Raw genomic sequence first — 11,570 nt, 5'->3', positions numbered from 1 at the left:
AAATGAAAATCCCAGCACTAGAGTAAAAGAGAACGATCAAGAGTGCAAGGCCGGCTTGAAGTGGTGGCCACTTGCCCTGAAATCCCAGTACTTAGAAGGCTGAGGCAGGAGGTGGCCTCAGGAGCTGAATAGCAAGACCTTGTCTCAAATGTCTCTGTGTGTGTGTGTGTGTGTGTGTGTGTGTGTGTGTGTGTGTGTCCACCGGACAAACAAAAGAAAGCCTCTTAGTTATGAGGCTGCGGAGTGTAGCAGTGTTGGAAACTTGCTTTCACTATCTTTGCTGTTCACAGAGCCCTTGGTTTTGTCTCCAGCACATTGACAGAGGCACATACACACAAACACAGACGTTTGTAGGCTTCTGCAGTGCTGTTCCTAGGCCTTAAACGCGAGGTGAGGAGAGGGTGAGGGAGCCTGTCAGCGGGGCCATCCCAATGTCCTTCAGAGGGTTGGACAGGAGACCTGTCCTAGGAGTTACCAATCCATATCCATGTCAGTGTCCCTTGTAGGAAGCAGAAGTTGACACAGACATACATACATACACATACACACACACACACACACACGCACACGCACACGCACACGCACACGCACACCCCTGCCGCCCAGCTCTGGCCTAACTCTGACCTGTGGCCTTTCATCCTTCAACAGTGGCCCTCTGAAAGGGTCCTGCTGTCCCAGCTCCATCAACCCCCGCTGAGACACACTTAGCTGAATAAATTTAGCTGCATAACACGACCCAGCAGGAGGCACGTTCTGCTTTTAAGCAGTAAGGCCGAGCCAGCCGCTCTGGCTTGCCTCTGGTTAGATCTATTTCCTAACTGAAGGAACACATGATGATGGGCTTCCTGTGTCTTGCCTGACTTTGTGCTCTCCTGCTAAGCAGCCTCAGGCCACCTCAGGGAGTCAGGGGTGAAGGTTCGCATCTTGGTGAGCCTCCAGGGAGCGTCTGGCCCCTTTTATGGGTGCCATTTAGGCTGTGAACCTTTGAGTTTGGAGCTGGGTGAGGGTGGATCAACTGCTGCATTTTGCACATTTCATGACACACCCTGAGCGACAGCGCGAGACTCAAGGTCACTCATGAATTTCCTGTAGGCCTGGTTTTAGACTGATGCTTCACCCATGTGACCTTGGGCCGGTCGCTAAGCTCGGGGAGGCCCAGATTCCATCTGTCAGGCAGGACAACATCTGTCTCACAGGACTGCCACTGAGAAGTGGGCAGCGTCTACACTGAGCACTCACCCGAGAGCCAGGCATGTGGCCGATGCTCAGTGTGTGCCGTTACCGCCTGGCTTCAATTAGGAGCAGCCCAGAAATTCCACTCCTCTCAGAGTGGTCACAGCCACTCTGTGGAGGTGTTCACCCAGGCCATGGAGTGGCCTGGGAATACATGGCCAGGAAGAGGGTAGACAGTGATAAGAGATCAAGGCAATGAGGCAATGGCGGCTCCTGTAAGCCTAGCTCTCAGGAGCCTGAGGACCAACGCTATGAGTTCAAGGCCAGTTGGGGATAGAGGAGACCCTGCTCCCAACAACAGCAACCCAAACAGACTGCTAAGAGGACTCTGACATCAATCTACCTCAGTCATTGTTTAACCCTCTTCCCGTCCCACCCAGCTCTAAATAGCATCTCTCTGGGGCCCACCTGCAGGGCACTTATATCCCTGCCTTACGCCACCGATGGCACATGTATGTGGTTGACCTGTACCTGGTCAGAGGCTCCTTTCCTCTCCCCCCTCCCTTCGCTTGCCCTTCCCTCCATCATTTCCTCCCTCCTTTCTTCCCCCAGCTCTCTTTCTTGGCAGGGTTTCACGTAGCCCAGGTTGGCCCTCAATTTACTATTTAGAAAAAGGTTGACCTGGATCCTCCTACCTTCACCCCTCACGTGCTGGGATTAGAGCATGTACCAGCGCACCAGGCTGCAAACTCAGTTCTCAGGGTCTCAGTCCGTGTGATCACGAGGCCCACATGAGGCCCAGTCCTCTGCCGCACCTGCTCTACACTGGACAAGAAGTTTAACTTAGGTAAACAGAGTTGTTTTAAAAAGCTAAAAGTATTTCTTTATTTTTATTTCTGTGTATGGGTGTATGCTGGGAACCCAAGAGAGACCCTCTGGAGGAACATCAAGGGCTCTAACCACTGATCCACCTCTCCAGCCCCACATAAACTTTAACATAAGAAACATTAGCTTGGGGTTGGAGAGATGGCTCAGCATTTAGGTGCACTGGTTGCTCTTTCAGAGGACCTGGGTTCAATTCCCAGCACCCATATGGCAGCTCAGAACTGTCTGTAACTCCAGTTCCAGGGGATCAGCACACACAGACATACAGGCAAAACACCAATGCACATTAATAAAAGTAGTAAGGAAGTAAATTATTAGAAATATTTTTAAAAAATTGAAAAAAGGAAACATTAACTTTAATACATACAATAATTTAATGGCTATAAACCATGTGTGTATTTATCAGAAAAAAAAAAAAAGGCCATTGAGCATTTGAAGGTTTTGCATGGCCTTTCCTGGGGTTGAGCCTGGCTCCCTTAGACACAAAGCTGAACCCTGCTGCCTTGTGCCCGGTGGCATGGGTGCAGCTTTCATTCCGTCAGGGTGCCTGCAGAGGTGCACTGAAGGGCTGAGAACCTGCCTCGCCCTCCCCCTTCAGCATTCACAGAGAGTGAATGAATGCTGCCTGGGCAGCCCAGCGACAGATTTGCATTATTTTGTGGCAACAAACAAATTTCCTGCAGGGGATTTTTGGAAGAGCTGGGAGCAACACAGGGAAAAAGCCAGGAAAACAGAGGAGGATGCCAGGCGGAAACAGGGCTGGGAAGGGGAGAAGAGAAGGCTGCCGGGTCTGCCGCTCTGGCTGAAGAAGACCTGAGTGAGGCCTTGAACCCTCCTCCACCCTTCCAGGTTGCAGCATGGGAAGCCTGGGCATTTCCTGCACCGTCCTCTCTGACCTGCAGGACAGCTGGCCTGCGTCTGCCGAAAGATGACCCAAGGAGCTGCCAGCCAGGCTGCAGAACAGATGAAAAATTCCAACCACACTCCTGCATCTGGCTGTCCCTGGGGTGGTACACGGCGCTGTGCAACTTTCTGGCCTCGACTGCATGACATCATCTGGTGAGGGTCCCAGCAGAGGAAGTTTCACAGGGAGGGCACTGGAGCCCCAGTAGGCACTCTACTTTGCTCCCATTTCTCGGTCCTGACTGTAGGCTGTGACCTTCGGGGAGGAGGAGCCCTCGGAAAGGAATTTGAAAACGAGGTCTGTCAAGTGTCCAGACTTTATTTCTCGTCCTTCCGCATGTGCTGAATCTCAGGAGCCATTCCAGCGACACTCTGTTCTGTCCACTGCACTGTGGCATGTCATTCCAAAGACTTTGTTCTCTGATCTGTCTTTGGGGTGAACTGTTTTGGTTTCAAAGCATTCCTTAAAAAAAAAAAAAATCCTAAAGGCACGGTGGCACATGCCTTTAATCCCAGCACGGCAGCAGAGGCCGGCCTGGTCTACACAGAGTTCCAAGGCAGCCAGGCCTACATAGAAAGAGACCCTGTCTCAAAAAAACAAAAACAGAACAAAAGATCCTAAAAGATGCAAACAGAACTCTTCCAGAGGACTGGGGTTCGGTCCTCAGCACTTGAGGTAGCCCATAACTACCTGTAATCCTAGCCCCAGGGGATCTGATGCTCTCTTCTGGCCTCTTCCTGTACCTACACACACACACACACACACACACACACACACACACACACACACGACATACAAATAAATAAATAAATCTTAAAATAAATAGACCAAGTGGCACCCCTGAAGTATATTAAGATTTCAAATGGAGCAGCTATTACAACTCAGATGGACGTGTTTCTAAGTGCAATTGCTGACTAATAGTACTCAGTTGGCCTAGGACTATGAAACAGAACATTCATGAAGAGCCTGCTGCAGGCTGGGCAGGTGTGAAGTAGGTTTATAACTCAGTCTTGCCCATAAGAGGGCAGGGTCTCTAAGAGAGACATGGTCCCAACCAGGTTCCTCAGTTTTATGCAGGACAAACTGGACAGGCCAGCTGGAGTTAGCCACACCTGTGGCCCTGACAGGTTCAGGTGTTTTCTACTCTGATGGAAGCTTCGTTGGTCCCTGTGCCCCGGGAAGACAGGAAGAATCCAGGTGTTAGGAGGGTGTCTTCGGGACACTTGGCTGGGTGCCCAGCAGGCAGAGACCAGGTCCAGGAAGCCTTCCTAGCTCTGTGAGGCCAGTCCAGGGGGCCAGAAGAAGGTGTGTAAGATAGGAGTTCCTTATCTTAAGGCCCACAATCCTCCTGACCCCAATAACCTGATAAGCAAGTTGGCTGGCCTGCAGCTCTCTATCTGTGACAAAAGTCACCGTGAGGTTGCAAAACCAAGGTTTGCACAACCAAGGCTTAGCAGCCATACCCTTCAATGGGAATATGGAGAGTTGGAGGAGCAAGGCTTTCTGAAGTAACTGGGTGCCATCAGAAGACTTTATTTCCGGGCCTCTGTCCTCCCAGGCCTCCGAAGCAGACCTTCCCTCCTCAGCTGGCCCTGACTCACACACCCACTCCTCCTCCCGCCATGGCCCAGAGGCTGGGGTGAGAAACCCTGGGGAAGGCAGGCTTTAAGTGCGAGCCAGGGACCTCACAACTCTGTGAGGTCCAGCTTAAGCAGGGCCACCAGGGATTTGAGGACTCTCTAGACCCCAGAAAGCAAGTTAGAGACAATCCTGAATCCAGAGCCCCTCTCAGTTTGGTTCATGGGAGGAACAGTTCTTGTGAGGGGAGGGCCTTCTCTGAAGGCCGGAGACCCCTGCAGAGACGGGCCTGCTGTATCCCAGGGCAAGTTAGTGAGGGGCTGTCAGAACAGCATTATTTTCAAAGGCGGGAAGTTCACTCCCAAGCTGAACAGGGCTTGTGTAAGGTATGCAGGGCCACACCTGCCCTGCCCAGGTATGGAGACGGGGGAGGGGGCGGCGCTGATAGGGAGCAGCAGGCCGCTTCAGCCGGCTTTGGCCTTGCTGACCCTGCCTACCTGATGGGAAATATTCTCAAACATCACATTTTAGAAGGTTGGGATGCTGTGGACACTTGAAAGCAGCTCGGAAGCGCCACACTATACCCTATTACCAGTTCTTAGTCGGTAGTTTCGTTTTCTTCTCTTTGGGACGCAATCTGGAGTAGCCCAGGCTAGCCTCCAGATAATGATGAGATAACCTTGGACTTCTGCTCCTTCCGTCTCCACCTTCCAAGTGTTGGGTCATAAGCGTACACCAGCATGCCTGTTTGCGTGGTGCTGGGGATCGGACTCAGGATTCGCGCACTGCCAGGCAAGGCCTCCATCAACTGAGCTGCATCCCTGGCCCTGGCCGGCATTCTTTCTAACACTTTCCTGTCAGGTGTGAGGGTACACGCCTTTAATCCAGCACCCCGGAAGCCAGTCTGATCTATACAGCACTTCTCGGGCCAGCCAGGCTACAGAGAGACTCTGTCTAAAAAGGAAAACAAGTACAAACAAACACACCACTGCCCTGTCATAGTCATCGAATCCTAATCATTTACATGCTTTACAGAAGCTGAGACTGAGGCTTTGGAGCACGAATTCCACCTGGGATGTGCTGTGTGAGCAGCGTGGCGGGTTCAGTTTCCCCGGGGAACTTCTGGCCTCCCCTGTGAATGGGGTCTTCCCCGTTCCCAGCCTCACTGGAGTGAGGTGGGGGCTGCAGCCCGCATTTGCTATTTTGTGGGTTCCTTACTCTCTTCCACCCTTCTAGCCCCCTAACACTCGATAGGAGAGAAAAAGGACAGAGGAGAAAAGGGGTGAAGTTATTCTTAGACTACTTCCTGCTGCTTAGGGGCGTCCAGCTCCTCGGAACAAGTCTGGTCCTCAATGTCCGGATATTTAATTTATTCTTCTCATTATGTTGACATGCGCACTTGACAAACTGTTACCGACAGCAACCAACCACCACCAACACAACCCTGCCTCTCAGCCCTAGCATTTATACATTCCTCCAAAACGCTCCCAAAATTCCAAACATCACGCACTGAAGAAACAACCGGCAGCTGGCAAAGCCATGCCCCTGCAAGAGCAGACCAGTCACCTGCTGTGAAGAAGCCTCAAAGCCCCACGGCCTGGATTAACACGAAAACATATTCCCATAGCATTTGTGTGTTTTTAAAGGAAACCAAAATTCTCACTACAGGCAAGTGTCTGAGAGGGGATGCACATGACTTTTTTTTTTTTTTTTTTTAAATAAGGGCTCAGTATATAGTCCAGGCTGGCCTAAAACTCAAGGTGGTCCCAACTTCTAGGATTATAGGTGTGCACCATCATACCCACCGGCTTCAAGTATTCCCCTGCTGGGGGGCCACCAGGTCCCTCATTTTGTGCAAGGAATCCTGGAACTGGGGGTTTTCACAAATAAAAAGTCAGCTGAACACCTCAGCTCTGCTTGGACCTGAAGAAACGGCAAGATGCCCCACGTCACAGTCACGTGAACTACTCTGCAAAGAGGAGGAGGAAGAAAGGAAGAAAGATTTGTGGCAGGATAGGACTGCAAATGAGAGTTGTTAGGAGGCGGTCCGTGGATCCTCGGATCCTCTGCTGTGGCTCCCTGGGGCTGTCCCTGACAGAGCCTGTCTGGAGGCAGGCCAGGAGGCTGGTTTGGCACATCTACCATCTGCAAAGATCCAAACTTCCACCCTGCTGGAAGCAGACAGGATGCTACACTGCCACAAATGTGTCAGTGATGGTTTCCTCAGCAGGAGATGCCGGAGCCTCAGGCCCTGAGAGACTCAGCCTTTCTCGCCTTGACTATTACCAGAGTTCTATTTACTGGTGAATCAGTATGAAATGGTTTCTTCTTCCTTTCTTTCCTTTTCTTTTTTCAGATTATTTTACTTTATTTTCTAAGTGCAAGTGTTTTGTCTGGAAGTATCAATGTACATCAATGTGTACACCGGAGGTCAGAAGAGGGCATCAGACCCAAAACTGGATTTTCAGATGGCTGTAAGCCACCCTGTGGTGTTAGGAAACAAAAATGTTCCTTAAGCCGGGCATGGTGGCACACACCTTTAACCCAGCACTCAGGGAGGCAGAGGCAGGCAGATCTCTGTGAGTTCGAGGCCAGCCTGGTCTACAAAGTGAGTCCAGGACAGCCAAGGCTACACAGAGAAACCCTGTCTCAAAAAACCAAAAAGAAAAGAAAAGCTTCTTGAACTGAGACGAGATGGAACAGCATGTCCTCTGTCTAGCCTTTTCCTCCAGCTCCTTCTGTTCGTCTGTTTTGTTGTTGTTTCCAGACAATCTCGTGGACCCCAGCTGGCCTCAGACTCTTTATGTAGCTGAAGATGGCTTTAACCTCTGGATCCTCCTGTTTCTACTGCTCAAGTATGTGCCTCCATGTCCAGCCCTGGAACCTTTAAAGGTACCTTTTCTAGGCTTCCTGAACAGAGATAGGTCACCCTGTGATTCTCTTTGGACAAGATATGTGGTTTCAGGCGTTCCGGGGTCCCTACCGGCTGCAGGGTGTGGCTGGCATTCCCCACCCTCCACCTGGAACTTTCCGGCCCAGGGGTGGGGGTGTCCCCTCTCCCTTCACTACATAACCAGCCACTTAGGTTCTCCACGCTCTCTCTCCTCTCTCTTTCTGTATCTCTCCTCCTCTTCTCCTTTTCCTCCCTCTCTCCTCTCTCTCTCCCTCCCTCCCCTCCTCTCTCTTTCTCATGGCAGCTGAGAGCTGTTTCCAATAAACCTGCATTTATATATTATAATTGTCTTGCAATTAGCTCATTCCATCGTTTTCAACCACTTTTTTTTTTTTTTTAAGAGGGGGTAAACTTGCCCCATTCTGTTTCATTAAAAAATATTAGCACAGCCTGGGGTGGGGGTGGGGTGGGGGTGGGGTGGGGTGGGGGTGGGTGGCCATACACACAGGTAGGCACCAAGCTCACACATATAAAAAAAATAAACCTAATTTTTTTTTATTATTTTATTTTATTTTATTTTTTGTTTAATGCCAGCATTAAAAGAGAAACTCCCCCACCCTTCCCTCCTGCTGAGGAGTGGTGTAAGCTCCCAGAAACAAGCGCCAGCTAGGCCCCCAGAGGCTGCCTAATGGAGTGGCCCGGTTGTTCTGTGCTGGTGGTTGTGGTCTAGGTAGCTAAATCTAGTCAGTAACTGCTCCAGGCCTTGTCCCGGGAAAACCCCAGTGAGGCTGAGGCCTCCGCAGAGCACCCTTCTCTGCCCAGGCAGACCAGGCCCTTCCTGTTCTGCTGCTTCTTTTCACCCTCATTCCAGTCTCAACCAGGGCTTCCTCACTGCAGCGCAGTCTGTGTAGAAGCCGACTAACTCGGTTAACTGGGCTTTGCAGGTCCGCTCATGCAAGAAGGTCAGAAGGCAGTGTTGGCGTGAAGGGCGCTCCTGATCCACAGCTCCCTGGGGCAACGGCTCAGAAGGAGCAGCAGCAGCTCCGCTTTCCGCTGAGACGGCCACCCAGCCCCTTCTAAGTCAGCTTTCTCTGCGCTCGCTCCCTCTGCAACCCTCCGGGCCTGGGAGGGGCCGTAGAGAGGAGACCGAGGGGCGAGGTGGATCTGAGACTGTTGTGCTCTGAGCAGGGTTCCTTATCAGCAGACATTTGCATCTTTTATTCCTCCCAAGGGCTGAACAGGTCAAGGAGGCAATTAGCAGAGACACAGTCATCCAGAAGCTAAGGCACAGGGTCTCTTTCCGGAAACCGGACCTCGGTACACGGCAGGCCGCACACTGGCTGAAAGGTTAGCACAAGCGGGATGGGTCCCCAGGGTACTTGGTCACGTGTGATCACGTCTCCTGCGGATGGCCGCTTCCTAATCCTCGGCAAACAGACTCCACTAGGGAGTGCTCAAAATACACATGCCCACAGCAGCACTGTCCAGGGAGCGCCTGGTCTGATGGGCCGGGTGGGGCCCTGGCTTACACAGTTTGAAAAAGAAATTTCCTCGGGGACTGGAGAGGTGGCTCAGCAGCTAAGAGCCATTATTGATCTTGCAGAGGATCCATGTTCGGTTCCCAGCACCGACATGGAGGCCAACTCCAACTGTAATTCCAGTTCCAAAGATCCAGTGGCCTCGCCGCCTTCTCCGGCACTGCGCACGTGTAGCGCACAGACAAAACGCTCATAAAATAAAAGCAAACACATCTTTAAAAACAACAAATAGAGCCGGTGGCACAGGCCTGTAATCCCAGCGCTCCGGGAGGCAGAGACAGATGGATCTCTGTGAGTTTGAGGCCAGCCTGGTCTACAAAGACCCCGATAGAAGGCCCGAGTTTAAACTGAGCGCACTTCAGTTGAAAATCCCTCAGCTGATCCGCCTTGTAAGATTCGCCATAGCAAAGTGGCGTCACCGACCACTCAAGACCAGCGCAGTGAGCTTTTCCCTTCTTGTGTAAATCGCTGAGTGGGAAGATGCTGTCTGTCAGCCAGGGAGCTATTTTTGAGTCAGAAGCAAACGCTGTCACCGGTAGTGATGTCACCACACACCTCGGGATGAGACGAGCAAGGCTCTAGGATCCCAGGGCTGGAGCTGCAGTCACTGTGACCTGCAGCCAGTGACCGTTTGTGGAGCTGGAAGGTAGAGGCATGCAGGCACCAGGACACAAGGTTGGGTGCTTATTTCCTGGTGACTCGTGTGCTTTTCATGTGGGACACGGATGCGCCTGGAACTGTGAGAGCACTTCATGCAGGTGCGCGATGTGGGGCTGGCTCAGGGCAGTGACCCAAAGACAGAGTGGGGCAGGATTTGAAGACAGGTCACGAACAGCGTGGCCAGACTGCTTTCCGGGCTGTGCTATTTATGGCATGTGGGTAGGAGTACCCACACCATCTTTTTTGGCTTATTTGCCCGTGGGAAAAAAAAAAAAAAACAACAAACGTTTCTGCTTTCTTTTCATTTGGCGCTAGACAGCAGGCACTGAGCTCTCCTGCTGCTCCCTGAGTATTGGCTTTCATTTTTATTTGTTTATTTATGTGTATCATGTGCTGTTGCCCTAGCTGCCCCCATCATTTGAAGGTTAGACACCCCCCCCCCCCCATCTAATATTCTGAGCACTTTAGAGCCGGGAGGTGGAGGGATCACGCTGGGGCTGACCAGGAGCCTCCCGCTGGACGCCTGGCTCTCACAAGACTGGAAGGCGCTGTGCAAGCTGCCAAGGGAGCAAGGCTGTCAAGTGTCTTATCCAGCTGAAAAGCCTATAAACTACCAAGACTGGAAGGGGCCAGCTGTTCTCAGCAGTGCACTAGCGGCATTAAAAAAAAAAAAAGATTTATGTATTTTTATTTTATGTGTGTGGGTGTTTTGCCTGCATGTTTGTCTATGTACCATGTAGGTGCCCAGAAGCTGGAGGAGGGCATCAGATCCCATGAAACTGGAGTTGTAAATAGTTGTTAGCAGCCATGTGGGTGTTGGGAATCAAAGCCAGGTCCTCTAGAAGATTGGCTATTGCTCTTAATCGCTGAGCCGTGTCTCCTACCCCAATAGTGGAGAGATGGCATTCATGTATGTGTATATGTGTGTATGTATGTATGTATGTGTGTGTGTGTGTATGTATGTGTCTATGTGTATGTGTGTATAATATGTGTGTGTGTGTATGTATACATGCATGTATGTACGTGTGTATGTATGTATTATAATAGTGGCACTCCTATCTTGGTGATAACCATCTTGGACTTTAAGGCCCACTTAACAGGAGGGAATTCAAACCTGGCGCTGTAAACCTAGGCAATTACCTTGCTAGTGTGGTAATAGATGCTAGAGGAGAACTCACTACTGCTATTTTTTTTTCTTTTTAATTTTATTTACCTTATTTTTTGTGTGTTGGTGTTTTGCCTGCATGCATGTCTGTGTGAGAGTGTCAGATCTTGGAGTTATAGACAGCTGTGAGCTGCCATGTGGGTGCTGGAATTTGAACCCAGATCCTCTGGAAGAGCAGTCAGTGCCCGTAACCACCAGGCCATCTCTGCAGCCCCCACTTTTCTAGATTAGTATAATTCCTAACTATGCGCCAAGTGCTAAGTAGCTATCCTTGTACCCAGAGATACATGCATCATCAGAGAAGCTGCTTCTACAACAAATGGAGACTGAGACCCACAACTAGTTAAAATGCAGAAAATAAATGACTGTGGGTGTCAACGCCCAACAGATACATCTGTAATCCAACCCACACATAAGGCTCAGAGAAACACTACAGAAGAAGGGGCACAACCAGTCAGGAGCCCAATCCACCTGATCCCAGCTTTCCTGTGGTGTGTGTGTGTGTGTGTGTGTGTGTGTGTGTGTGTGTGTGTGTGTAGAGGCAGGAGAGAGAGACAGAGACCATAGACCTGTGCTACTTTTCTTTTAAAAACAAATGTGTGTAGGCAGCTCTAAATGGGATGTGTCCATTAAATCCCTCTCCTCAGAGATCAGGGAACTGAGGGGAAGAGGAGGCAGGAAGAGTGTTAGAATCAGAGGGGATGGAGGACACAGAAGAACAAGGCCCTGATCAACTGAGCAAAGCTCATGAGAACTCACAGAGACTGAAGCAGC

This window comes from Psammomys obesus, unplaced genomic scaffold (genome assembly GCF_907164565.1).
Source record: "Psammomys obesus unplaced genomic scaffold, mPsaObe1.curated_primary_1811, whole genome shotgun sequence".
Classification (NCBI taxonomy): domain Eukaryota; kingdom Metazoa; phylum Chordata; class Mammalia; order Rodentia; family Muridae; genus Psammomys; species Psammomys obesus.
The sequence above is the reverse complement of the archived record's forward strand: the minus strand, read 5'-3'. Positions refer to the sequence as shown.